This window comes from Geotrypetes seraphini, chromosome 12 (genome assembly GCF_902459505.1).
Source record: "Geotrypetes seraphini chromosome 12, aGeoSer1.1, whole genome shotgun sequence".
Lineage (NCBI taxonomy): Eukaryota > Metazoa > Chordata > Amphibia > Gymnophiona > Dermophiidae > Geotrypetes > Geotrypetes seraphini.
Window position 1 is genome coordinate 78,378,556 of NC_047095.1, and position 26,873 is coordinate 78,405,428.

Here is a 26,873-nt window from a genome sequence, read left to right on the forward strand (position 1 = left end):
AAAAATTTGAGCTTTAAGCTTTGTAGGAGATTTCCTAGGGAGACAAGGTAGATGTTAAATAGGGTGGGGGGACAGGGGGGAGCCTTGTGGGACTCCACAAGGGTTGTCCCAGCTGTAGGAGGTAGTATCGTCCTTGAACACCTTGTAGGTTCTTGTTGTCAGGAATCCATGGAACCAATTGAGAACATGACCTGAGATTCCAATAGAAGTCAGACAGTCTAGTAGAGTGTCGTGGTCAACCAAGTCAAATGCGCTACTTAGATCGAGTTGCAATATTAGAGCACAAGAGCCTTGGCTGAATAGTTGATGAAGGTAGTCGAGCAGGGAAGCTAAAATTGTTTCGGTACTGTGACCTGACCGGAAGCCGGATTGATTGTCGTGCAAGATATTGTGTTTTTCTAAGTATGTGGTGAGTTCGGTGTTTACTATCCCTTCTGCTATTTTGGTAACCAGGGGGATATTGGCGATAGGTCTAAAGTTGGAAGCCATGTTAGAAGGCTCTTTAGTATTTTTCTTAATTGGTGTAATCATAATGTGCCCTTGTTCTACTGGGAACTTCCCCGAGGATAGTAGAGAGTTGATCCAAGTCAGCATTTTGGCCTTAAAATGGACTGGGGCCGATTTCATGACATTAGGGGGGCAGGTGTCCAGTCTGCAGTAGGAGTTGGCATACTTATTGTAGTGTTTATTAAAAGTTTGCCAGTCTATGGGTGAGAATATGTTCCAGTACAGGTCAGCTCTGGAATCGCCTGAGTCTAGTAGAATGGGGTAACACCAGTGGGGCTTGGTTGGGTCAGTAAGAGAGGATCTTAGTTTTTGTATTTTGGAGGTGAAGAAATCCGCCAAGCTGTTTGCTGTTAGAGTGGGCTCTTCGGGTGTGTTGATAAATGTTTCTATATTGTATAGATCATTTACCAGCTTAAAAAGCTTGTTGCTGTTGGTTGAGATGTCGCCAATTTTGAGGGCATAGAAATTTTTGCGTTTTTCTTTGGATCGATTTTTGTAGGTTTTTACTTTTAATCTCCAGGCGGTTCTGTGCTCTTGCGTTCCTGATTTTAGCCAAAGCCTTTCCGATTTTCTTAGGTCTCTCTTTAGCATTAGCAGTTCTGTGTCAAACCAGCCCTCTAGGTTTTTAACTCTCTTTCTGCGGGTTTTGATGGGGGCCATTTTATTTAGGATATTGGTGCTATCAGTAATCCAGGAGTTCATGAATTGATCGGTTTGTTTGTTTTGTTCTGATATGATCTCATAGTGAGACCAGAATTCTACAGGATTTATCTTACCTCTGCTGGTATGGAATTTTTTATTTCTTGTGTTTGGGATATAATTTGTTGGACTCATAGTTTTTAGTTGGCAATCAAGTTCAAAATTGCAGAGGCTATGATCCGACCATAGTGAGTCGGTCCAGTGTTCTTGTTTCCAGATTATTTTGGGGTGAGGTAGCTCTCGAGAAGAGAAAGAAACAAGATCTAGCTGATGGCCTTTTTGATGGGTTTTAACTGGGGGGGGGGTTTGAGGTACCCTAGTGAAGAGATGAGTGACCAGAGTTCTGTGGTTTCAGGTTGGTCTATTTTTTCAAGGTGGATATTAATATCTCCACATAGTAGGTTGTAAGGGCAAGATAGAGAGTTAGTTAGTAAGAATTCGAAGAAGTCATCCTTGGCAAGGTTCCATTTTTTTGGTGGAACATAAAACAGAGTTGTTGTTAAAGCAGCTGTTAGGGATTTGGATGATAGTGAGACTGAAAGAATTTCGAGGTTGGGAGTGGATTTTGAGTTTAGAATAGAGCAGTGTAGGTTGTCTTTAAAAATTATGGCTAGGCCTCCCCCCCTACCCCAGGTCCTAGCTAGCGATAAAATTTTGAAGCCTGGGGGAAGGCAGTCTTGGATAATAATATCGTTGTCGGATAATAGCCATGCTTCTGTAAATAGGGCGAAGTCAGAGTTGGTTTCTTTCAGCCAGTCCTTAATTAGTATGGACTTGTTCCTCATGGATCTTATATTTAAGTAGGAGCCATGTAGGTTTTGGTAGTTGGTCGGATCGATTGGACAGATGTGGGAGTAAGTTAGTTTTTTTAGTGATCGTTGTTTTTTTATGTGTTGTTTGGACGGTCTGCGTAATGGTGGCAGAATTGGTATTGGGAAGGGGCCTGCTTCAGAGTAGTCATATAATGTGCGGTGAGAGATAGTGGGTGTTTTAGATTTTACCGGACGGAATGAGGGGTTAAGGACAGGGATAGGGGTTGGGGTAAGTGAGTTGATTAGGCAAATTCTGAACCAGATCAGGTAGAGTAGAAAAAGTGGTAAGCAGATGGGGCAGGCCATGATACAGATCTATCTGTGGGGAGAATGGGGTAAAAAGGCTGAGGTTGTGATTGGGAGGAGGAAACACAGTCCAGCCAAAGGAGGGATTGGGATGACTGGAGAGCAGGCCAGCCGAGGGAGGATTGATGGCTGGGGGTAAAATGGAAGAGACAAAAGGGACTGGCAAAGGGAGTTTACTTATCGTCTAGAGGTTCTGTCTGTGAAGACCTTCCAATTTGGTAGGAGGCCTTCTCTGCAGACCCTTCACAGTCTCTTCCCCGTCGCTTGGTCCCAAGAGGCGCGCACTTGGGACCAGGGTTGGTCACTGTCTCTCGCTCAGTGAAGATGGGAGGTTATTCTTTCCTAGAACCGATCTGTTGGAGGTCTGTTCGTCCAGGCGCTTCACCAAGGCGCGTGCTAAGGCGTGTCAGCACGCCAGACGGCGGCACGCCGTCCGTGCGACCTGTTTTAAGGTCGGCGATCCTTTGCAGGTTCGGGAGGGGGGCGGAGCAGTGCTCCCACGCTCCTCTCCCCTTGGAGACAGACGAGGGCTCCGGCGGCCAGCAGGCAACAGTGCTGGGGCCGAAGAAAAAGGCTGGCCTTTGTCGGTGCGACCTGTTTTAAGGTCGGCGATCCTATGCAGGTTCGGGAGGGGGGCGGAGCAGTGCTCCCACGCTCCTCTCCCCTTGGAGACAGACGAGGGCTCCGGTGGCCAGGCTCTAAGGAGTAGAGAATGGCATGGGGATGGGTACCCACGGATAACCGCGGGGCAGGGACAGTGACAGAGCTTACGGATTTTGCAGATCGGTTGCCTGTTTGTTTTTTGGGACCCATAGGGATGGGGACAAACTGTGCTCTTGTGTCATTCTCTAACTTGAGATTAGCCTTAAACAGGCTGTTCCAACTAGATGGAACAGATGGAACAGATCCAACTAGATGGAACAGCATCTATAAAATGCTAGTATCAATATGTATAAATACATCTTAGACAACTGGAAACTGAATTCAAAGATGCTTTTGGATTGAAATGAGCTACTGTTAAATGATATCATTTGTGTCTTGTCTGCCTTTGGTCAGACTCTTCCTTCACGTGCCCAATTGCTCAAGCATCTTATTGCAACAGATTCATCCATTCAGCATTTCCAACATTTAATAGACACATTTTTCTGTTCATCCATGGAAATTTAAATTTAAAATCACAAGTGTTCAAGGCTTGTGCAGATGAAGACAGAGCCTGTGGGGACTTTGTCCCCATGTCATTCTCTATGGGGGTCTTGCAGTCCATCTGCATATTCCTATATAGGTTATTTTCAAAACACAGATAGACATCTTGCTGTTTTGAGAATGAACATTTTTCCCAAAACGTCTTATTGAAAATGTCCCTCCACGTTTAACTAGGTCTCTTTCCAGTAGTTGAATTCATTGAGATCCGCCATGAACCTATAAGGGTTTTGGTGGAATACAAATAGTAATGTACCGTATTTTCACGCATATAACGCGCGCGTTATACACGATTTTGCAAACCGAGCATAACCATGCGCATTATATGTGTGAGCGCGTTGTACAATTTTTTTTTTTACATAGTTCCCCCCTCCGACGTCCGATTCATCCCCCAGCTCTGAAAGCCTGACACCCCACCCTGAAGGACCGCTCGCACCCCCACCCTGAAGGACCGCTCGCACCCCCCCTGACGTCCGATTCATCCCCCAGCCCCCCCCCCGCACGGAGAAGCAGCCTACCGTTGGTTCCCGATGCCAGTGAGCCCTGCGCTGCTTCCTCTGCCGCGGTCTCGCCCTTTCTCTGACATCAGAGAAGGGGCGGGACCACCGGCAAAGGAAGCAGCAGGGCTCACTGGCATCGAGAACCAACGGTAGGCTGCTTCTCCGTGCGGGGGGGGGAGCTGGGGGATGAATCGGACGTCGGGGGGGGGTGCGAGTGGTCCTTCAGGATGGGGGTGCGAGCGGTCCTTCAGGGGGGGGCCAGCGGTCCTTCGGGGTGGGGCATCAGGCTTTCAGGGTGGGGACAGGACTTCAAGGAAGACAGGCAGACCTTTAAGGGGGGACAGGCAGAGTCGGGGCAGAGGGCAGGGTGGCAAGAGGAGAGTCGGGACGTCAAGGCAGAAGCAGGGCCGCGATTCGGGGCAGAGCTGCGAGAGGAGAGTCGGGACAGCAGAAGGAGGTTTTAATTTAAGGAGCAGCATGCGTGGTATACGCGTATGCGCGCTATATATTAATTTGTTTACATAAATTTTGGTTTCCCGCGCGCTATACCCGTGTGTGCGTTTTACACGGGTGCGCGGTATATGCGTGAAAATACGGTAATTTTATTTTATGTATATATTATTGTAATTTGCTTAGGTTTTAAGTTTATTTATTCAATTTTCTATACCGTTTTTCTAGGAGAGCTCATAACGGTTTACATGCGTTTATTCAGGTACTCAAGCATTTTTCCCTTTATGTCCTGGTGGGCTCACGATCTATCTAATGTACCTGGGGCAATGGGGGGATTAAGTGACTTGCTAAATTATGTAAACTAAGGAAAGAAGTGTGATTTAAATCTCATAAATATCTCAAACACAACCCCACACAGAACAAACGAACCTGCTCAGCTACAAGGCTTAAACATACATACACCCAACCATCCACAGCAGGAGAAACACTCAATCAAACAGAAAACAAAAAAAGAAGTGGAGCTTCATTTGGCAAAAAACTCCACTTCACATACACTCCTACACAAACAAACCGGTAGGGTGAAGAAAGCACTGTAATAGCTTGCAAGTCAATGTGACATTTTAAGTCCAAGTACATTGAGACCTGTTGTGTCAGATTCACAGACAATGACTCCGTTGTTGTGGCCATTGTTCATGTGCTCCATGATGATTGTATCTGATGTGTTTTATTCATCCTCAGACTGGTCGGGTGTTTAAACTACGCAGGTTCACCTCACGTTTGACAGAAAGGGTGATATATATTATTGTATGTCCCTGTTTGAAAATAAACGTGGGACACACATATCGACAGCTGAAGATCAGATTGATTGAGCATAGATCTTGCTTGAACACTCGGCGTATAGAGGAGCCTCTGGTAGCACACTGTCTGGAGTTCTGTCATGATTTTGGATCTTTACAATGTACTGTGATTGAGCAGGTGGTTTATTCCACTCGCCAAGGTAACTGGAGACGTCTCCTGTGGCAGAAGGAGCAAAGGTGGATCTATCTGTTAAAATCGGTGCAACTTGATGGATTGAATGCCCGGATTGAGTGGGCGGCTTTCTTTGGGTCCTGAAGGTTACTGGATTGGTGGATGTCAGCAAGGGGAGGAGTTTGTGCTGCTTTTTCATCGTGTGTGCTTTACTGTTTTTCCTGCACTTTTTTGTGATTCATGACGTGGTGGGTGTACTAGAGGAGCACCGAAGGATCCGTGGACTTGCAGATGAAGCCGTGTGGATACCCCTGACGCAGCAAGAACTGGCGAAACGGGAGATTTCCCATTGGGTGCTCTAGCTGCTGTGTTACTACGCTGGATTGAGACATATCTGATGGACTTTAGCAGCTAAGTGGTTTTTTTTGGCCTAATGCTATGATTTCGGATCACTGTGCCTTTGGGCCCTGTTGCCACATTTTTTTCACGTGTGGGGTTAAGTGCTTTTGAACATTGACTTGCAAGCTATTACAGTGCTTTCTTCACCCTACCGGTTTGTTTGTGTAGGAGTGTATGTGAAGTGGAGTTTTTTGCCAAATGAAGCTGAACTGAGGCTTTTTCTCCACTTCTTTTTTTGTTTTCTGTTTGATTGAGTGTTTCTCCTGCTGTGGATGGTTGGGTGTATGTATGTTTAAGCCTTGTAGCGTTGCTGAGCAGGTTCGTTTGTTCTGTGTGGGGTTGTGTTTGAGATATTTATGAGATTAAGTGACTTGCCCAGGGTCACAAGGAGCAGCGTGGGTTTGAACCCACAACCCCAGGGTGCTGAGGCTGTAGCTTTAACCACTGCACCACATATAAGACTGTTAAATAAATACTTTTAAAACCAATAGAAGGAATTATTTTTTCACTCAAAGAATAGTTAAGCTGTGGAATTCGTTGCCAGAGGATGTGGTTACAGCAGTTAGCATATCTGGGTCTAAAAAAAGGAAAAGTCCATAGTCTGCTGTTGAGACAAACATGGGAGAAGTCACAGCTTGATGTGGATCGGTAGCATGGAATGTTGCCACTATTTTGGTTTTTGCCAGATACATGTGACCTTGATTTGCCACTGTGGAAATTGGGCTAAATGGACCATTGGCCTGACCCAGTGTGGGGCAGAGTGGTTAAAGCTACAGCCTCAGCACCCTGAGGTTGTGGATTCATAGTAACATAGTAGATGACGGCAGATAAAGACCCGAAGGGTCCATCCAGTCTGCCCAACCTGATTCAATTTTAATTTTTTTTTTTTTTTCTTCTTAGCTATTTCTGGTCAAGAATCCAAAGCTTTACCCGGTACTGTGCTTGGGTTCCAACTGCCAAAATCTCTGTTAAGACTTACTCCAGCCCATCTACACCCTCCCAGCCATTGAAGCCCTCCCCAGCTCATCCTCCACCAAACGGCCATACACAGACACAGACCGTGCAAGTCTGCCCAGTACTGGCCTAGTTCAATATTTAATATTATTTTCTGATTCTAAATCTTCTGTGTTCATCCCACGCTTCTTTAAACTCAGTCACAGTTTTACTCTCCACCACCTCTCTCGGGAGCGCATTCCAGGCATCCACTACCCTCTCCATAAAGTAGAATTTCCTAACATTGCCCCTGAATCTACCACCCCTCAACCTCAAATTATGTCCTCTGGTTTTACCATTTTCCTTTCTCTGGAAAAGATTTTGTTCTACGTTAATACCCTTCAAGTATTTGAACGTATGAATCATATCTCCCCTGTCTCTCCTTTCCTCTAGGGCAGTGATGGCTAACCTTTTTGAGCCCGAGTGCCCAAACTGCCGCACAAAACCAAAGAATTTCCTCAAAGTGCCAGCACGTCAATTAAACCTTAATAACAAGATTTTAGTATCTAAAAACTCTTTATAAAGTTGCCTGAACTATGTAACATCATTTTTAAAGGTTGGAATCTTTGTATTGTCAGAGAATCAATTTGATTCACAATCCTTTGGTTTTCATTTCAATTTATTGGCAATTTATAATGTTTTAATGATTTCATTCAATTTAATGAATTTAGGAAGAATTTGATTCAGTTACACAATATATTTTAAATGTATTATTCACATAACATGTCAAATGTATCCTGAGTAAAAAAAAAGATAAACTTCTTAAAACTGTTAACTGTGTCAAGACTCGGTGTGTATTCCCAAAGAGTCTATACATGTTTTTTTGTAAAATTTACAATCAAATTAGAAAATAGTTAAATCATTACATTTCTAATAATATGATGTAAAGAAAACAAAAAGAGCTTTCAATTAAACCAACCGTTTTTATTGGAAATTCCAGATTGGAATACAACAGGGCCATGTAAAGTCCCTTTTTTAAATAACATCTTTAAATAATATTTAAATAACTTAGAAAGTGTCTTAACTGCAAACTGAAAACACTGCTTCATGTAAACATATGCATTGGGCATGCTCTGAAAAAAATTAATGTGATTTTTGTTGTTGCATGCATGCTGATAACTTGTCAATCCTTGGCTCATAGTGCGTTAATTTCAGAGCAACACATGCAGCACTCATGTCATCCGTTAATCTGTTTCTAGCATCAGATTTTATATGATTCAAAGCCGAAAACAGCTGCTCACAAGCATAGGATGACCCAAACAAAGTAAGAAGAGCAATCCCAAGTGCTTTCATGGACTTAAAATTGTCTGGCAGAGAATTCCACGCTTTTAGGATTTCATTTTCAGAACTGCTAGCAGTGATTTCATTTGTCACCCTTTCACACTCAATACATTCAAGAGCCGCACGCAGGTCATTGAATTTACTTTTCCAGATAGAGCTTTCTTGAAATTCCAGAAGCTCCATTTCCAAATTTTGAATATCCAACCACTGTAAGCAGGAAAGATCAAGATCTTCAAATGTGGACTTTTCTGGGGAAGTTATAAATGAAAGGGTTGTCTCCATCTTACGGAACTGAGAAAATCTTTTACTAAAATTCTCCTTTGCTTCGGCTACAATGGTGGAATATGCTTTGTGGATTTCCTGGTGTTTTTTATGACTGTCCACAAATGTTGTAGAATTATCCAAATGTATTTTTAGGTTGGGAAAATATTTTAGCTGTCCACTCTCAAGGTCTTTTTCAAAAACATGCAATTTTCTCTCAAAAGCTTTGATGTCACTAAACATGCTTTCTGCTGTTTTTCCCATGCCTTGTAATTTTTTGTTTAGTACATTAAAGTGGTTAGTAAAATCTGTAAAGAACATGAGGTTGGTAAGCCAGGCCCTGTTGGTGAGTTGAGGATAGTCTTCCGCCTTTTCGTTCATAAATAGCCTAACTTCTTCCAAGCAGGCCACAAATCTCTCTAACACTCGTCCTCTGCTCAGCCACCGGACATTATTGTACATCAGTAAAGTGTTATATTGTGCCTGAACCTCATCAAGAAGGGCTTGAAATTGTCAAAAATTAAGAGCACGCACCATGATGAAGTTCACCATTTTTGTTACATCTTTGAGGACATCGTCAAGTTTTTTCCTGCTTTCTTTGGCGCAGAGAGCCTCTTGATGTATTATGCAGTGAAATTGAATCAGTGGATGTTTTGCTTCCTTAGCAAAGAAATGAATGAATCCTGATGTTGTCCCCACCATGCTAGGTGCTCCATCGCTAGTAACTGAAATCACTTTTTCTGGACTTTTGTCTAGTGATGAAAAAGCCTCCATCACAGCATTGTGGATATCTATCCCTTGCGTTCTTCCAGGCAAAAACAGCAGTTTTACCAGCTCTTCTCTCATGATGTCACCAGTAGCATAACGCAAAATGAGCGCTAGTCTTGCATGGTTAGTAATATCTGTACTTTCATCCAAGCACATGGAGTAGAAGGGTGCTTTTTGTAAGTCGCAAGTAAGCTGTTGACTAACATCAGCAGCCATTCGCAGAACCCTATCTTTTGCAGTATTTCTGCTTAGCGGCATCTCAGAGATGCGCTGCACAATTTTATCCTTGTTTTGGAAATCATGGAAGAGTGAATTACTCCCAGCCAAAATTGCCTTTTTGATAAAATCTCCATCAGAGAGGGGCTTACCATGTTTTGCCATGCACAGTGAAATTTGAAAGCTGGCAACTGTAAGATGATTAGTTTTTGAAAGATAGTTGCTAAAACTAAGAGACTGGGAGTGATATTTCTTTAATTTTCCTACAAGGAACTCTTTTCTTTGAGCTAAACCAAGTTCAGCAACACTGTTATGGTTGGTCTCAAAGTGACGTTTGACACTTGATGTGTGAGACACAACACTTTCATTACACATAATACACAATGCTTTACCACTGCGTTCAATCACTCCATATGTCTCTGTCCAGGCCTCTTGGAATGGTCTTCCACTATCTGTTTTTGCTTTTTTTGCTGTACTCATTTTCTTTGTTCAAGACTTCACGTCTACAAAAAGATAAAATTTGTATAATAAAAAAAATCTAATGAAGTGCTGTATACAAATCCGTCCCCATAAAAAAATATGTGATTGGGGAATTTTACTAATTGTAGGCATCCGTTTTGGTCAAAAAATATACTGTCCGGGTGAAAACCGGACTTGTGCAACCTGAGTGTATGGGAAAAGGACTTTTATTTTTCATTATTGGAGCTTTTGTTATTTTATTATGATGTTTGCAAAAGCACTATGAAGGGCCACATATACACTTTACTGTTTTTTGCTATACTGAGTTTTCCATAAGGTACAGCGCAGAGGATTAGTGTCTTGGTTGTTCACAGAGAGCCCAGCCCTCCTCTCAGCTTACTGAACTTCTCTATGCAATCATTATAAGCAGCTTTTTTATTTCCTCGAATTTAGCATGTCCCCATGGAAGATACAGAGGTTTTTACAGAGGAGCACATTATTAGACACATTAACTTCCCCCCTTATCCTCACCTCTCTAGCATGGGAGCACTAGGAACTGTTCCTGATTACAGATGTCACATGTGGAGTCACACTACAGCCTCACTGAGTTCCTGTGACAGACTCAGTGTGAAGCTTCTCTTCCTCCCCCCCACTTCCCCCTCACACACTGCCTGGCTCATAGGATACTAAGGGGAAGACAGGCAGGCTAAACATCCACTCACAGAACTGCAGCCAGCACAGGAGGATGGGCCGCGGCCCACCGGGACAATGCCCGGTCCTCCCAATAGCCAGTCCGGCCCTGTTGCCAGGTGAGCTGCAAAGCAGACACCGGCACACTCGCCTCCCGCCGCGCCGCATATCTTAATTGCGGACTTTCCCACATGCCAGCTGCAAGGCCTTCACGTGCCACAGCTGGCACGCATGTCATAGGTTCGCCATCGCTGCTCTAGGGTATACATATTCAGGGCTTCCAGTCTCTCCTCATACGTCTTCTGGCGCAAGTCTCCTATCACTTTCGTCGCCCTCCTCTGGACCGCCTCAAGTCTTCTTACGTCCTTCGCCAGATACGTTCTCCAAAACTGAACACAATACTCCAAGTGGGGCCTCACCAATGACCTGTACAGGGGCATCAACACCTTCTTCCTTCTACTGACTACGCCTCTCTTTATATAGCCCAGCATCCTTCTGGCAGCAGCCACTGCCTTGTCACACTGTTTTTTCACCTTTAGATCTTCGGACACTATCAACCCAAGGTCCCTCTCCCCATCCGTGGATATCAGCTTCTCTCCTCCCAGCAAATACGGTTCCTTCCTATTATTAATCCCCAAATGCATTACTCTGCATTTCTTTGCATTGAATTTTAGTTGCCAGGCATTAGACCATTTCTCTAACTTTTGCAGATCCTTTTTCATATTTTCCACTCCCTCTTCTGTGTCTACTCTGTTATAAATCTTGGTATCATCTGCAAAAAGGCACACTTTTCCTTCTAACTCTTCAGCAATGTCACTCACAAACATATTGAACAGGATTGGCCCCAGCACCGATCCCTGAGGGACTCCACTACTCACCTTTCCTTCCTTCGAGCGACTTCCATTAACCACCACCCTCTGGCGTCTGTCCGACAGCCAGTTTCTGACCCAGTTCACCACTTTGGGTCATAACTTCAGCCCTTCAAGTTTGTTCAACAGCCTCCTAAGAGGATCTGTATCAAAGGCTTTGCTGAAATCCAAGTTAATTACATCTAGCATATGTCCTCGATCCAGCTCTCTGGTCACCCAATCAAAAAATTCAATCAGGTTCGTTTGGCACGATTTACCTTTTGTAAAGTCATGTTGCCTCAGAACCTGTAACCCATTAGATTCAAGGAAGTACACTATCCTTTCTTTCAGCAAAACTTCCATTATTTTACCAACAACTGAAGTGAGGCTCACCGGCCTGTAGTTTCCTGCTTCATCCCTGTGACCACTTTTATGAATAGGGACATAAGAAACGCCTTCACCGGATCAGACCCTGGGTCCATCTAGTCCGGCGACCCGCACACGCGGAGGACAAGCCAGGTGCTCCCTTATGGAGACCTTGATTACCCGTATCCCTCAATGTGATTTGCAAGAGGTGTGCATCTAACTTGCGCTTGAATCCCAGAATGGTAGTCTCTGTCACAACCTCCTCTGGGAGAGCATTCCAAGCGTCCACCACTCGTTGTGCGAAACAGAATTTCCTGACATTTGTCCTGAGCCTGCTGCCCCTCAGTTTCAGTCCATGACCTCTTGTCCGTATCACATTTGACAATGTGAATAACGATGCTTCTTGCTCTATTTTGTCGAATCCTTTTAGTATTTTAAAAGTCTCTATCATATCCCCTTGCAGTCTCCTCTTTTCGAGGGTGAACAGTCCCAGCTTTCCGAGGCGTTCTTTGTAGCTCAAATTTTCCATACCTGTTACTAGTTTCGTGGCTCTCCTCTGCACCCTCTCCAGCAGGGTTATATCCTTCTTTAGGTATGGAGACCAGTGTTGGACATAGTATTCCAAGTGTGGTCTGACCATTGCTCTGTAAAGTGGCATTATGACAGTTGCCGATCTACTCATGATCCCCTTCTTTATCATGCCCAACATCCTGTTTGCTTTCTTTGCCGCCGCCATGCATTGAGCTGACGGCTTCAGGTTCCTGTCTATCAGTACCCCCAGGTCCCTCTCTTGTTCGCTTTTGCCCAATGTTACACCTAACATTTTATATTCATGTTCCTTATTTTTCCTACTCAGGTGCATCACCTTGCATTTGTCTGTGTTAAACTCCATCTGCCACTTTTCCGCCCAAATCTCCAGCTGGTTCAGATCCTTCTGGAGATCCTCGCTGTACTTTTGTGACGCAACTGCCCGACATAGTTTTGTGTCATCTGCAAACTTGATTATATCACTTGTTGTTTCCTCCTCCAGATCATTTATGAAGATATTGAATAAGATGGGCCCAAGAACCGAGCCCTGGGGCACGCCGCTAATCACCTTCTCCCAGTCCGAGAAATTCCCATTTATGCTTACCCTCTGCAATCTGTTCTCTAGCCATTTGCCTATCCATCTGAGTACGTCCCCTTCTATTCCGTGACTTCGTAGTTTCCTCATAAGCCTTGCGTGCAGGACCTTGTCGAACGCTTTCCGGAAGTCTAAGTAAATTATATCCACCGGGTCTCCGCTGTCGATTAATTTGTTCACCTTCTCAAAAATTTGAAGTAAATTTGTTAAACATGACTTCCCCTTCCTGAAGCCGTGTTGACTAGCTCTCATCAGGTCGTGATTTTCCAGATGTTGCACTATGCTATCCTTGATTAGTGCTTCAACTCACAGGTCTATAGTTGCCCGGTTCTCCTCTCGATCCTTTTTTGAAGATCGGGATAACATTCGCTATCTTCCAGTCATCTGGTATTTGCCAGGTTCTAATTGACATGTTAGCTATGGTTTGTAATAGCTCTCCAATTTCAACCTTAAGCTCCTTTAATACTCTCGGGTGAATTCCATCCGGTCCAGGGGATTTGTCACTTTTTAGTTTGTCAATCTGATAGTATATCTTGTCCAAATCCACATTCACTGTGGTGAGGCTATCCTCTATGTCTCCCTTGAATATCCTCCCTGTTTCTGGCATTGTTGTAGTGTCCTCGTTGGTAAAAACAGAGGCAAAGAATGAATTTAGCCTATCTGTAATCTGTTTGTCTTCTTTAATGCACCCTTTTCTTCCTTGGTCGTCAAGAGGGCCTACTGCCTCTCTTGCTGGTTTTTTCCCTTTTATATATCTAAAAAAGGGCTTGAAGTTTTTGGCTTCTTGCGCTATCTTTTCCTCGTAGACCTTTTTGGCATCTCTTACCGCTTTATGACACTTTTTCTGGTCGACCTTGTGACAGTTCCAGGCCTCCGTTGTTTTTTCACGTTTCCATTTTTTAAACGAGTTCCTCTTGTTCCTCACTGCATCCTTCACCTCTTTAGATAGCCAAGCTGGTTCTCCTTTGTTCTTGTTTCACCTTCCTTTGGATATCTGCGGAATGTAGAGATTCTGTGCTTCGTTGATGGTGTTTTTTAGTAGGGACCATGCCTGATCGACCGTTTGGATTTCGGCTTTCCTTTTCTTGAGCCTTTTATTAACCATGGTTCTCATACTGTCATAATTCCCTTTTTTGAAGTTAAAGGTTGTGGTTTGGGTCTTGAATGGTTTCCCCTTTCCGATGCTAATTTTGAAATTGATCATGTTGTGATCGCTTGTCCCCAGCGGGGCCATGACTTCAACATCAGCTGTCCTTCCAGTTATGCCATTTAGGACCAAGTTTGCGGTCCCCCTTGTCGGTTCTCCCACCATTTGTTCAAGGAAGCAGTCTCCTATTATCTCCAGGAACTTTGTTTCCCTACCGCAGACTGAGGTTCCCAGATTCCAGTTTATCCCCGGAAAGTTGAAGTCCCCCATGATCGTTACGTTTCCTGTTTTACATCCATGGTTGATTTCCTCTATCATTTCTGTGTCTGTTTCCTCCATCTGTCCTGGGGGACGATAATAGAGGCCAATTTTTGTGTCTGCTTCGTTTTGTCTAGGAATCTTTATCCAGAGGGACTCTAGTTTATCTTTTCCTTCCATCTCCCCTTCTCTAATAGACTCTATTTCTTCTTGGACATACAGGGCAATACCTCCCCCTTTTTGCCCTACTCTATCTCTTCTGTATAGTTTGTATCCCTGCAATACTGTGTCCCATTCATTTTCTTCATTCCACCATGTTTCTGTTATTCCAATGATATCCAGTTCTTCTCTTCTTACTAGTGCTTCCAGTTCTCCCATTTTGTTTCTTAAGCTTCTGGCATTCGTGTACATACATTTGCGCTCCATTTATGCTACTTTCCTGAACTTTGCAGATTTCACATCCTTTTTTGTATCCATTTGTGTTTTTTCATTGCCTCTTGTAGTTTCAACGTGTTCTTCCCTTTTAACTGAGCAGTTGCTTGTAGTTCCCTCTCCGAGGTCTCCTGATGTCCGGGCCATCGACTGGGTGTCGACTGTCGGCTCTCCCCTGATCCTTAGTTTAAAGCCTTCTCAATGGTCTTCTTCATGTTCTCAGCCAAGACTCTTGTTCCTTGCTTGGTGAGGTGTAGGCCGTCCTTTCTATAGTATAGGACATTGAACAAGGACATTGTAAAAAAGGGATCGGGACTGAGTGGGAAATTTTGGGAAAAGGACCTAAGGACGCAATGCAGATGCCCAGGGCCAAGGACATTGAACAAGGTCACTGTAAAAGAGGGCTCAGGGCTGAGTGGGAATTTTTTGAAGAAGGACCTAAGGACAAATTGCAGGGGTCCAGGACACAAATGAAATTGGCAATCAGGACTAACAGAGAACAATGGAATCCAGAGGGACAACCAATAATGGTGAAACAGGCTGAGGACGAACCAAACACACCTCAGGAGGAGGACGACTGAGACGAGGCTTGGGGACTGGCAACTCACGAGGAAGTCGCCAGGAGCGCCAAACCATGAGGAAAACCAGCAAGAAGGGCCAACAACCGGGATTTGCATTGCCTATACACTAATGCTAGGAGCCTTAGGGCTAAAATGGGAGAGCTGGAAGTTTTAGCCAACAAAAAGGGCCTAGACATAATTGGAGTCACAGAAATGTGGTGGACTGATGACAGCCAATGGGATGTGGCTTTACCAGGGTTCAAACTGTACAGGAGAGATAGGTCACACAAAAAGGGTGGAGGAATAGCACTATATATAAAGAATTCCATACCTTCAACCAGGATGGAAACAACAGCAAGGGCGGATGACTTGGAATCACTATGGGTTAAGCTATCCGGAGGAACTGGAGCAGACATAAAATTGGGTCTGTACTATCGCCCACCGGGACAAACGGAAGAAATCGACCAGGATCTGGAGGCTGAACTGGGGCAGGTATGCAAAAGTGGAAGTGTGGTGGTGATGGGGGACTTCAACTACCCGGGAATAGACTGGAGTATAGGGCACTCAAACTGCATGAGGGAGACCAAATTCCTGGAGGTCACGAGGGATTGTTTCATGGAACAGCTGGTCACGGAACCAACACGGGGAGATGCCACTCTTGACCTAATCTTCACCAGACTAGGGGGTCCCGCTAAGGAGGTGGCGGTACTAGCCCCACTAGGAAACAGCGATCACAACACGATCCAGTACAGGCTAGAAATTGGTCCATCAAAGGTGAAAAGAACTACAACGACAGCACTGAACTTCAAAAAAGGGAATTATGACGCCATGAGGATAATAGTGGGAAAGAAACTCAATGACACCGCAAGGAATATGGAGTCCGTAGAAAATGCCTGGACCTTACTCAAGGGCACGGTGCATGAAGCACAAAACTTGTGCGTCCCCAAGTTCAGGAAAGGGTGCAAAAAAAATAGAGCAAAACACCGAGTGTGGATAACAAATGCAGTGAAGAAGGCGATAAACGACAAGAAGGCATCATTCAAAAAATGGAAGAAAGACAAATCAGAGGACAACCAAAAGGAGCATAAAAAACACCAAAAGGAGTGTCACCGAGTGGTTAGGAAGGCAAAAAGAGAATATGAAGAGAGATTGGCGGGGGAAGCAACAAACTTCAAATCATTCTTCAGGTACGTCAAGGGGAAGCAACCAGCAAGGGAGGAAGTGGGACCCTTGGATGATGGAGACAGAAAGGGAGTGGTAAAAGTGGAAAAGGAGATAGCTGGCAGGTTAAACGAGTTCTTCACTTCAGTTTTCACGAAGGAGGACACAACCAACATTCCGGAACCGGAAGAGATCATAAAAGGAGATCAGGATGAAATTCTGGTCCAACTAGAGGTGAGCAAGGTGGATGTCCTCAGGCAGATAGACAGGCTAAAGTGCGACAAATCGCCGGGTCCGGATGGCATTCACCCAAGGGTATTCAAGGAACTAAGGAACGAAATAGCTGAGCCACTTCGACAAATATGCAACCTATCCTTAAAAACTGGAGAGATTCCGGAAGACTGGAAAATAGCAAATGTCACACCCATCTTCAAGAAAGGCTCAAGGGGAGACCCAGGAAACTACAGGCCGGTGAGCTTGACCTCGGTCCCGGGAAAGATGATGGAAGCGCTGATTAAGGACAGCATCTGGGAACACATCGAAAACACTGGACAGCTAAAGCCGAGCCAGCATGGCTTCTGCAAGGGCAGATCATGCTTCACAAACTTGTTATACTTCTTTGAGGGGGTAAACAGCCAGGTGGATAAAGGGGAATCTATAGACATCATTTACCTTGACTTCCAAAAAGCTTTCGACAAGGTACCACACGAAAGACTGCTAAAGAAGTTATGGAACCATGGGGTGCAAGGGGAGGTCCACCGATGGATCAAAAACTGGCTGGCGGATAGGAAACAGAGGGTTGGAGTAAAGGGCCATTACTCAGACTGGCAATGGGTGACGAGCGGAGTTCCGCAGGGGTCGGTGCTGGGACCGCTCCTGTTCAACATATTTATTAACGACTTGGAGGCAGGAACAAAATGTGAGATTATCAAATTTGCGGATGACACCAAACTATACAGCAGGGTTGAAAACACAGAGGACTGCAAAGATCTCCAAAAAGATCTGACAGCGCTGGAAGAGTGGGCCAAAAAGTGGCAAATGAGCTTCAACATAGGGAAATGCAAGGTCATGCATGTAGGGAAAAAGAACCCGATGTTCACTTACAAAATGGGGGGATCACCGCTAGGAGTGAGTAACCTTGAAAGAGACCTGGGAGTGATGGTAGACACATCATTGAAGGCGTCGGCGCAGTGCGCCACAGCCTCAAGGAAGGCAAACAGAATGTTGGGCATCATTAAGAAGGGTATCACGTCCAGGACGAAGGAAGTCATCCTGCCACTGTACTGTGCAATGGTGCGCTCGCACCTGTAGTACTGTGTCCAGTACTGGTCGCCGTACCTCAAGAAGGACATGGCGGTACTTGAGAGAGTCCAGAGAAGAACAACTAAGCTAATAAAGGGTATAGAGGACCTCTCGTATACTGACAGACTGAAGAAGCTGGGGCTTTTCTCCCTGGAAAAGCGGAGACTTAGAGGGGACATGATAGAAACCTTCAAGATCATGAAGGGCATAGAAAGAGTAGACAGGGACAGATTTTTTAAATTATGGGGAACCACAAGTACTAGGGGGCACTCAGAGAAATTGAAAGGGGGAGGGTTTAGAACAAACACCAGGAAGTTCTTTTTCACCCAGAGGGTGGTGGATACATGGAACACTCTACCGGAGGATGTGATAAGCAGGAGTACGCTACAGGGCTTCAAAGAAGGATTGGATAGGTATCTGGAGGACAAAGGGATTGAGGGGTACATTTAGGAGTAGAGGTAAACATAGAAACATAGAATATGACAGCAGAAAAGGGCTGTAGCCCATCAAGTCTGCCCACGCCAATGACCCACCCCCAGACTTCACCCGGCTAGAAATCCCACATACATATCCCATTTCTTTTTAAAATCAAGCACGCTGCTGGCGTTAATCACCTGCAATGGAAGTTCATTCCAATGATCGACTACCCTTTCGACTAGAGACAGTTACATAATTAGTCAGGGACACTGTTCAGGCAATTAGGCCTGAAGGGCCGCCGCGGGTGCGGACCGCTGGGCAAGATGGACCTCTGGTCTGCCTCAGCGGAGGCAACTTCTTATGTTCTTATCTACTTCTTCCCCAGAATGTCGTCCAGTTGCGCACGAAGTCAAAACCCTCTTCTTCACACTATCGTCTAATCCAGACGTTGATTGTTCTCAGTTCATCCTGTCTCTTTCCATCCGCTCTCGGTACCGGGAGGATCTCGGAGAAAGCCACTTTCACCTCAGTTTCCTTCCGAGTAAGTGGAGCTGGTCCTTCATTTCCTCCCTGTCGTACTTCCGTCCGCTGACATCGTTGGTTCCCACGTGGATAAGCACCGCAGTTTCCTCTCCTCCTGCGCTGTTTATGATCTTGGTGATCCTGCTTACCACATCCCTCACTCTTGCACCAGGCAGGCAGGTAACCAGTCTATTCTCTCTTCCTCCTGCGGTGTGGCTGTACATAATGCGTATGATGGAATCTCCAACGATGATCCCTATCTTCTTTATTCGGAGGTTCCTTCGTAAGTCCATATCCATGGCGTAGGATGTGTCTTCCTTCTTCTGTGGTGCATCTCCAGATGGTCTCTTATCTCTGCTGAGTGTGTGGGCAGCCTCGGCCTCCGTTTCAACTTTTCCGTCAATTATATTGGTGCCTCCATCCATATCGCCTAGTCCTTCTTCCTGGGTTGTTTGGGTACTAATCTCTAGCCCTGGGACCTCAACAAGTTGCTGGTGGGCTTCTTCGATGAATCTCTCCAATTCCTCGATCACTTCGCTAGTACTGGACTCTACCAGCAACTTCTCCTGCTTGCGGTTTTCTTCTTTCATGGCGAGGAGTTCTTCTAGTTCCATCACAGGCCATCCAGCTCCTTGCACCAACTGCAAATGTATGCCCTAGTCCCCGAGGGGAGGTAGTCATACATATTGCAGCCTGTGCAGAAGACTGGAAAGTAGAGAGTTGCGCGGGGACAGAAATCCCACCCGTCCCCGTGAGGAATCCCACCCGTCCCCACCCGTCCCCGTGAGGATTCCCTCCGTCCCCACCCGTCCCCGCAAGGAATCCCCTCCGTCCCCGCCCGTCCCTATAAACTTCAGAAATTGTTATTTCATTTAATTATGCTACTGAATTAAAGGCTCTGGTAGAAACCCATTTACAAATAAGCAAAAAGACTTTATTAATTTGAAAATATTAATTGGGAAGAATACATACTTTGCAAATGGGTTTCTACCAGAGCCTCTAATGTTTATAAATTTTTATCAACACAACTAATATACTACTTTATCCTGAAGCAAAATAAAAAAAAAGAAATATAATTCTTTTCCTACCTTTGTTGCCTGGTTTCTGCTTTCCTCATGTTCTCATTCAATTCCTTCCATCCACTGTCTCTCTTCCTTCTGCATCTTCCATTTGCTCTGTTACTGTGCCTCTCCCTTTCTTCCCCCTTCCAAATTGGTCTGGCACCCATCTTCTTCTCTCCGCTCCCCCCATAGTCTGGCATCTGTCTTCTTCCCTGCCAGCGTCTTCTCCCTACTCTCTCTTCCCCATTTCCTTTCAGCGTCCTTCTCCCCCCATCTTCCCCATGTCCTGTCAGCGTCCTTCTCCCCTTCTCCACCCCCCCCATCTTCCCCATGTCCTTTCAGCGTCCTTCTCCACCCCTTTGTCTTCCCCATGTGCTTTCAGCATCCTTCTCCCCCCTCTGTCTTCCACAAGTGCTTTCAGAGTCCTCCCCCCCCCCGCCCCGCCCTTCCCATGGCCTTTCAGCGTCCTTCACCCCTTTGTATTCCCCATGTGCTTTCAGCGTCCTTCTCCCTCCTCTGTCTTCAAGTGCTTTCAGAGTCCTTCCCCCCCTCCCGTCTTCCCCATGGCCTTTCAGCGTCCTGCTCCACCCCCCCCCGTCTTCCCCATGTGCTTTCAGCATCCTTCTCCCCCCTCTGTCTTCCACAAGTGCTTTCAGAGTCCGCCCCGCCCTTCCCATGGCCTTTCAGCGTCCTTCTCCACCCCTTTGTATTCCCCATGTGCTTTCAGCGTCCTTCTCCCTCCTCTGTCTTCAAGTGCTTTCAGAGTCCTTCCCCCCCCCCCTCCCGTCTTCCCCATGGCCTTTCAGCGTCCTTCTCCCCACTCCTTCTCTACCGCCCTGGGTGCAGCACAGCCGGCCAGGTCCCCTTACTTTTGTGGCACTTCCCCGACCGACTGACAACAGCCCCGGTCCGACAAACCTCCCTGCCCTTAACTGCGAATCTAAATTACCTTATTACAGCTGCTGTAAGAAGATAATTTAGATTCGCGGCTACAGGGCAGGGAGGATTGTCGGACCGGGGCTGTTGTCGGTCGGTCGGGGAAGTGCCACAAAAGTAAGGGGACCTGGCCGGCTGTGCTGCAACCGGGGCGGGGTGTGGCGGGGCGGACCGCCCCCTCCCTTGGTAGCCACTCGAACCGCGAGGCTACTCTCCTCCTTACCTGCACTGCCTGCAGCACAGAGCCAAACGGAAGTCTTCCCGACGTCAGCGCTGACGTCGGAAGGAGGGAGGGCTTTGTTTAAGCCCTCCCTCCCCTCCGACGTCAGCGCTGACGTCGGGAAGACTTCCGTTCGGCTCTGTGCTGCAAGCAGAGAAGGTAGGGAGAAGAGCCGCGCGACTGAGTACATCCAGCCCCGCAGGAACCCCGCGACCCTCGGAGGCGTCCCCACGGGATCCCCGCGACCCTAGGGGGCGTCCCCATGGGATCCCCGTGACCCTAGGGGCGTCCCCACGGGATCCCCGTGACCCAAAGGGGGAACCCGCGGGATGCCCGCGGGATTCCCGTCGTCCCCGTTCCCGTGCAGCTCTCTACTGGAAAGCTCATCTTCTGGCTTCCATGGGCGATCATATCCTGCTCCCCTTCTGAGCTACCTGTGCTTTTGTGTGAACCTTCTGTTCCAGTAAATTATATGTGTTCTCCTTCCTGTTAGCTGTCCTCCTTCTGTGCCAGTCGTCTGTGTGTGTGTAAAATAAAAACAAAAAAAAACAAAACCACATCATCCGCTCTCTTCCTATCCCCAGGAATCACTCCCGTCTCCAGAGATTTGTTGAACAAGTCTTTAATAGGACTCGCCAGAACCTCTCTGAGCTCCCTTAATATCCTGGGATGGATCCCGTCTGGTCCCATCGCTTTGTCCACCTTCAGTTTTTCAAGTTGCTCATAAACACCCTCCTCCGTGAACGGCGCAGAATCTACTCCATTTTCTCATGTAACTTTGGTAGAAAATCTCGGTCCTTCTCCAGGATTTTCTTCTGTGAACACAGAACAGAAGTATTTGTTTAGCACATTTGCTTTCTCCTCATCACTCTCCACATATTGGTTCCCAGCATCTTTTAGCCTAGCAATTCCATTTTTCATCTTCCTCCTTTCACTAATATATCTGAAAAAAATTTTATCTCCCTTTTTTACATTTTTAGCCATTTGTTCTTCCGCCTGTGCTTTCGCCAGACGTATCTCTCTCTTGGCTTATTTCAGTTTCACCCTGTAGTCCTTTCTGCTCTCCTTTCTTGGTTTTTTTTTCATATTTCACGAATGCCAACTCTTTCGCCTTTATTTTCTCAGCCACTAGGTTGGAGAACCATATCGGCTTCCTTTTTCTCTTGTTTTTATTGATTTTCTTCACATAAAAGTCCGTAGCCATTTTTATCGCTCCTTTCAGCTTAGACCACTGTCTTTCCACTTCTCTTATGTCCTCCCATCCTAACAGCTCTTTTTTCAGGTACTCTCCCATTGCATTAAAGTCCGTACGTTTGAAATCTAGGACTTTAAATATCGTGCGGCCGCTCTCCACTTTAGCCGTTATATCAAACCAAACCGTTTGATGATCGCTACTTCCCAGGTGAGCACCCACTCGAACATTAATAATAATAATAACTATATTTTTGTATACCGCAATACCACAAAACAGTTCAGAGTGGTTTACAGGAGAAGAGACTGTACATATATGAAATGAAGGTACAGAGAATTAGTTATCAAGTGTATGGTATAAACCAGTGGCAATTACAAAATGATCCAATAACTGTTGCAAGGGGAGTGCAGAAAGGGGAAAGGAAAAATAATCGGGGAAGAGGGGGAGGAAGGGCAGGGAGGGATGCGAGGTTGAGATTAGTAGTTTGGTTGGGAGGGCGGGAGTTAGAGGAATTTATCAAAGAGGTATGATTTGAGAGATTTCCTGAAGGATAGATAAGTTGGGGCAAGAGAGATGAGGGTGGACAAGCAGTCATTCCATTTGCCAACTTGGAAAGATACTCTCTCCATTTGTGAGGACCAGATCCAATATTGCTTTTTCCCTTGTGGGTTCCGTCACCATTTGTCTGAGCAGAGCCTCTTGAAAGGCATCCACAATCTCCCTACTTCTTTCCGATTCTGCAGACGGAACATTCCAGTCCGCATCCAGCAGGTTGAAATTTCCCAACATCAGAACCTCCTCTTTCCTTCCAAACTTTTGGATATCCACAATCAGATCATTATCAATTTGCTGCGATTGAGTTGGAGGGCTGTAGACTACACCCACGTAGATAGAAGTTCCATCTTCACTTTTCAGAGCAATCCATATCGCTTCTTCCTCTCCCAAGGTCCCTTGCATTTCGGTCGCTTGGATATTGATCTTTACATAGAGAGTTACTCCACTTTTTTGACCATCTCTGTCCTTCCTAAAAAGATTATATCCCGGTATGTTTGCATCCCATCCATGTGATTCACTGAACCATGTCTCTGTGATAGCGACAATATCTAGATCTGCTTCTAACATCAGGGCTTGCAGATCATGAACTTTGTTGCTTAGATTGCGAGCATTTGTGGTCATCGCTTTCCAGCTAATTTTCAGCGATAATCTCCTTTTTCGTATGGATTTTTGTTTCATTTCACTTTCCGTTGCAATACTAAGAAATGAGTTGCTGATATTGCTTATGTTGCAGTCTTTACTACTATCACATCTTTTCTTTTGCCGGGGGTGGTCTCTATAATTGTCCTTCGTACATACACCACCACCACCTTCTAGTTTAAATGCCTAGAAAAATATTGTTTAAATTTCTCTGCAAGGTTTCTTTTTCCTGCTGTAGTAATATGTAGCCCATCAGTGCAATATAGCTTCTTGTCCTTCCATGTATTTCCCCATCCTCCTATGTACCTGAAGCCTTCTTGATGACACCAGGCTTTGAGCCATCTATTAAAGTCCTCTGTGTTTTTCACTCTTTGCTCTCCCTTTCCATATGCAGGCAGTATTTCAGAAAAAACTAAAGTGTTTACAAAAGGTTTCACGCCCTCACCAAGCTTCCGAAAAGCTTTCTGTGCTGCAAGTGTGGAGTTGTTAGCCAGGTCATTTGTTCCCAGATGGATAACAACATCAGTGTTAAAATTCTTAGTTTCTTCCTTAATTATAGTCTGTATTTGCCTGGAACTTCTGGTAGCTGAGGATCCTGGAAGACACTTCACTATTTTGGTCTCCTCGCCTTGTGTTCCAAGGTTAATGCCTCTGATGATGGAATCCCCCAACAGTAATAGTTTTCTATTTTGGGCCTTTTTATTTGTGCTTAGGATGTGCTTGTTCTCTTGAGTTACCTTTATTGGTTCCAGTCCCACCTCCCTTCTGTTTTCTTGAGTATCGCAGTGCACTAGTGGAGCGAAGGAATTCTGTAGAGGTAATATTTGTGAAGGTGGATGTTACATGTCGCAGTCTTCCTGAGCCTACTGTGACCCATTTATTCCTGGGCTGTTTTATTCTTTGAGGTAGAGGTGGTAAGTTGGTATGATTTTGTGGAGTGATGAAAGCTGCTTTAATTGTATTCAATTCCTGTTTAAGTTTGCAGAGCTCCTCCTTAATACTAGCAAGTTGAAGACAGATGGGGCAAGCCTTAAGCCTCCAAATAGTATATCTTGGAATTAAAGCACCACAGTGATTGCATAGAATAAAGATCATCTTGATTGGTTGTGAAGTGACTTGATTTGAGTAGTCCTGATTATTTGGGTCTCTATATATGAAAAGTGGTCCCTGGGGTTGGTGGGACTATAAGTCTTACCCTTATTCCTATGAAGGGAAAGGGAAAGAGGAAATACGATTTAACAAAGGAAAGACAAGGGTTTATTTTTTTGTGTTTTTTTGATTTTTTAAGTAAGAAACAGGGAGGAGAAGAGCAATTAAGCAGATATAATGCTGAAAACCAGTGAAAAGAGCAGAATATGAAATGCTGAGCAACTTAGCTTTTTGAAGTTCACAGGGCAGCCTTGTTCACAGCACTGAACAAAGATAATGCAGTTAACCTTAGAAGTAAATCAGAGTCCCTCCCTTCTCCACCTAATCAGCAGACACAATGGCTAAAAACTAGTAAGTCAGAAATACAGGCTCTATACCACCTAAAACACAGTATTTTAAACAAAAATGCAGGTTCTATAACAAATCAGTGGCTACCCTAAAACACAGGATTTATAACAGGATTTTCCCTACTTTAGTCTCCCTGAGCTACAGGCACTAGGATTTAATTAGAGTTAATAAAGTCTTACCCTTATTCCTATGAAGAGGAAGAGGAAATAAGATTTAACAGAGGAATGAGAAGGGTTTATTTTTTTGTGCTTTTTTGTTTTTTTTAAGTAAGAAACAGGGAGAAGAGAAATTAAGCAGATATAATGCTGAAAACCAGTGAAAAGAGCAGAATATGAAATGCTGAGCAACTTAGCTTATTGAAGTTCACAGGGCAACCTTGTTCACAGCACTGTCAAATTTAAGAGCCATTTATTTAAGGATGCTTTCAGCATTTATTTATTTATTTATTTTTATTTAGTAATTTGATACAAATTATATAACAAACATAAAAGAATATCAATTACAGCCATCAGCATTAAAAAAATGCTCGATAATACAATCTAAAGAAAACTAAGCTTAGCCTCTCCCCTGGTCAAGCAGGTGACAAAATGGTTGGCTACCCTAGCAGGGCAGCCTTCTTTATTTTGGAGAAGTCAGTATGGCTGCGGTCCCTCTGCAACCTATGAAATGCATGGTTAAATCATCAGAGGTTGATTATGTGCCTCAGGAGCCGGAGACTTTCTGAGTTTTGTGGAAAAAAAAATTTCAAAGCTGACATTCTTCCCCTGCGCAGACCTACTCTGCCTCTGCTGCGTCTCGCAGTGGCGTTGCTTCTCAGGGCATATCCTTGTCTCAGCCAGCTGCTGTTTCTGATCTGCCTGTTTATGACTGGCTTTCTGACCCCTTATTTCAAGGTGCAGCGCTTCCAAGGGCGGTGGACCAGTAACTGTATGCTGGATCTTTGGGTCCTTCACGGGGTCTAAGACCTGGGCATGATCCCACAGTTCTGCTCTTATTTCAGCTTTTCCAGATCTTATTTATGAGTCTTTGCAGGAATTGCATTTGGTCACTCAGCCGGCTCCATTCTCTTCTTCCTCCTGGCTTTGTGATGTGCACTCGTAGTCTTCCACCTTTCCCTGGCACCCTGATATGATTGTTTTCCTATCAGAACAATGTGATTAATTGGACTGTGCTCTTATGTTAGTGAGGGCCATGTCTCGCTTGTACCCTATAGCCCTGGAGTGCCCCTCAATTGTCCTTGCCTAAGGTTACTTCATGTCTCTGGATTGAGCCAGATCTGTCACTGGAATAACAGTGCCAGGGATACTGCCAAGTGTCTGTCATAGATGTAAAACAAACATTTCTTTCCTGACACAGAACTTGGTGCAGTCAGATGACATTATAAGCCAGCACAGCAGATTAAAGTAAGTTAAGTCTGTGATAACACTAGATATATTATACTCGTATCTTTCAGACCCTTTCTTGACATCTGTCTAAATGTCAAGCTCCTGCCAAACTACTTTTAAACCCCTTCCTGCACAACAGCTAAAACATAAACCCAACTGTTTTCTTTCTTATGCCCTGCTCTTTACTACTACTACTACTGCTGCTGCTGCTGCTGCTGCTACTGCTGCTGCTACCACTGCTTATCATATCTATAGTGCTGCTAGACACTCATCCAGTCTCACTGGCTCGAACAAATCCACTGACTGCCGCATTTTCCTCACAACAGTGAAGAATTCAAAAGTTTAGTCCAATGGCATTTAAACCTTCCACATCTCTCATGACCTGCCACTTTATGCCAAGTCAGTATAAGTTCTCCACTCTGTGTATTTCCCATTTAAAGGTATCCAGAGTTCTAGCCTTAGCTGCAGTTCTTTCTTCAATGCTGAATTCATGGAATATGCACTGAAGCTAGGCATAGGGGGGAGTGGAGAGCAAGGAGGTGGCAATTTCAAGCAGCCTCTGCCGTAGGGTGGCCCTGAGCATTTTACTGGCTTTGCTTAATGGTAACTACACCCCTGTGTGGGAAGGATCCCCATGACAGTGGATTGATATGTTCCTCCATGAATAAAGCTGCTGTTTTATTTCACATTACTATGGAAGCATATTTTTGTCCCTTCTTTTTTAGACTTCTGGTTGTCTTGA

At 45.0% G+C, this 26,873-nt stretch overlaps 1 protein-coding gene across 2 annotated transcripts in view; it reads left to right on the forward strand.

The window, feature by feature from the left end:
* Positions 1 to 26,873, forward strand: part of EBNA1BP2 (EBNA1 binding protein 2) — a 201,046-nt gene that overhangs the window by 149,859 nt on the left and 24,314 nt on the right. The window lies entirely within an intron of this gene.